The sequence below is a fragment of the Micropterus salmoides genome, unplaced genomic scaffold (genome assembly GCF_014851395.1).
Source record: "Micropterus salmoides isolate LMB-PRFRI ecotype aquatic unplaced genomic scaffold, ASM1485139v1 Ms_hic_scaffold_13, whole genome shotgun sequence".
NCBI lineage: Eukaryota > Metazoa > Chordata > Actinopteri > Centrarchiformes > Centrarchidae > Micropterus > Micropterus salmoides.
In genome coordinates, this window is record NW_024040374.1 from 23627648 (window position 1) to 23630383 (window position 2736).

Consider the following 2736-nt stretch of genomic DNA (forward strand, 5'->3'; position numbering starts at 1 on the left):
TTATCAAAGAAAACACGGCCTGTCATGGGTTTGGGTTGGTTGGGTGTGTTTTGCATTTATTTTCTGTGTTCATTTCCTGCCCTTATGTTTGCTCTTCGCTGTAGTATTTGTATGTTACTTTGGTCATTTGTTAATTTGTCAGGTTGTTCTGAGTTCTAGTCTTTGTTTCTAGTCTTGTTTTACTATCTGTGCTCGTTACTTTTTTTGTAAGCAAGTCACTTATGTCATCTTTCATTTTGTGACTTTATTTTTTATATTTTATATTGTTTTATTTTATTATTTATTTAGTTTATCTACTAGAGTGTAATGGACATTGTTGCCATGGAGACGTGTGTGTGTAGCGTGGGCGCCCTGTGCTACACCCCTGCAGATTTGAGCAGCCTACCCCACAACTTATTAACAGTCTGCATGTGCTATCTCTGTGGTAAGTTGCCTTACAACAGCTCTGTTAAATATTGTGGGTAAAAGTGTGTTTTATGTACTATGTTAACTTCAGATTTCAGTTGCTTGAGAAAATGTGGTATGATGATTTTGTTGCCTTTTAATTGTGTTTTTCTGTTTATTTGTGAATAATATGTATGGTGTATTAGATAGCTTTATTTTAGCTTAAAGGTTCAGTGTAGTGTTTTTTTATTTTTATTTTATTTTTTTATACATCACAATACTGAATATATTAAACAATTCTAATACTCATGTTCCACAATATCAATACTGAAAACGCACTTCACTTCACTGACAGCGATTTGATATACACACCGCTGCAGTGCCCACACAGCTCAGCCTCCTGTCACTCACAGCGCTTTCTTCTCGGCTGCAGTAGGTTCCTAACTGAGTGAAGTGACCTGGAAGTATTGAAGTGGCAGCCATGATTAGAGCTGGTCGAATTCTCTAAATGCTAAGGAAAGGTGCTTCAATGCTTCCTTTCCTATTTTCTTTAACATAGGTTACACTGGACCATCCTTTATGAAAGGAAAGGAGATAATACCGTCCCACAATTCCTTGCGACAGCAACATTTCATTTCATTGTCATTTTCAAACTCAAATGATAAAATCGATTGACCACATTTAGCAAAATCCTTGCAATAGGCCTACATGACTGACAGACATTACTATTTTTTTATTTATGATAGGCTACTTGAATAAGATACTCAATATACAATTTCCTTCTTTCTTTTGGTTTGTTTTCTTTTGGCTTTGCTATAATCTAATACTGTTTCAACAGCATGTTATGTTTTGCATTGTTGAAATAAGTGTTGTATTTGAATTTTATACAAAATCACTGACCATGACGGATAAAGGATATTGATCAAGTTACAATTGGCTATTAAGCCTTTTCTGTCTTATGCCATAACTTGCTAATATGCATATGTCTTGAACTGTCAACAATTACTGAGCCCCTTACCCTATGTTTCTGGTCATGTAAAATGTGAAGTGAGGATAATGTTGAAATGTGTAGGCTAACGTTAAATGCTCAGTTTGTGCGCTGCATGGAGCTCTGTGATCAAATGCGATTTTTACCCATTTTAAATGGTAGCCTAACAAAAAAGAGCGTTTATAATGTGTCAGGTCGCCACAAATAAATCAATGTGTGGGAAACGCCTACTGTAGAGGTCATCCAGCTTGATCATTGCCTTTATTAAGGCGAGGGTGATCAGCATCTGTGACTTAAGTAAAATTAATTAATGATCTTGCTGAAGGCTGCTGTACATAAAGTGAGTCTACACACTGCAACATTATCAGAATCAGAATCAGAATCAGTTTTATTGCCAGGTATGTATGTACATACGAGGAATTTGACTCAGGATTGTACATTGCTCACGATGTGCTTACTTATACAATAATAAAATAATAATAATAAAATCAGACACAAACTACAGAATAGACAACACTAATATACACACTATGAACAAAACTATGTAGACATATTGACAAATAGTGCAGTGATCAGAGTGCAAAGGATGCAAGAGTAAACTATTATTCTCATTATCTACATGTTGAAGGTGGATATGATATACAGGTACACATACACATATATGCATACATGTACACATGTACACAGTGTGATGGAGCATAGTACAAAGGATCCTGGAAAAAATTAATAAGACCTATGAACTTATGACCTGAGGTAGGTGTATTGATATACAGTATATACAATATGACATAGTAGGAACAGCACTGAAATAGAGAATGGTGAATAAATAAATAATAAGTGGTAACCAGTAAACAGGAGGCTGATGAGAGACAGAGTTACTGGGTTATTGCATAGGAATTGTTCCTGACACTGTGAGTCAGAAATCAGCTGTTCATCAGAGTGATGGCTTGTGGGAAGAAACTGTTCCTGTGTCTGTTGGTTTTGGCGTACAGTGCTCTGTAGCGCCTACCAGAGGGGAGGAGCTGGAACAGGTTGTGTCCGGGGTGAGATGGATCTGCAGTGATGTTTCCTGCCTGTTTCCTGACTCTGGAAAAGTCCTGAATGGAGGGCAGGTTGGCACAGATTATTCCAGTCCTGACTGTCCGTTGTAGTCTGCTCCTGTCCTTTTTGGTGGCAGATCCAAACCAGACAGTGATGGAGGTGCAGAGGACAGACTGGATGATGGCTGTGTAGAAGTGGATCAGCAGCTCCTTAGGCAGGTTGAGCTTCCTGAGCTGACGCAGGAAGTACATCCTCTGCTGGGCCTTCTTGATGATGGAGTCTGTGTTGGGCTCCCACTTCAGGTCCTGGGAAATAGTGGATCC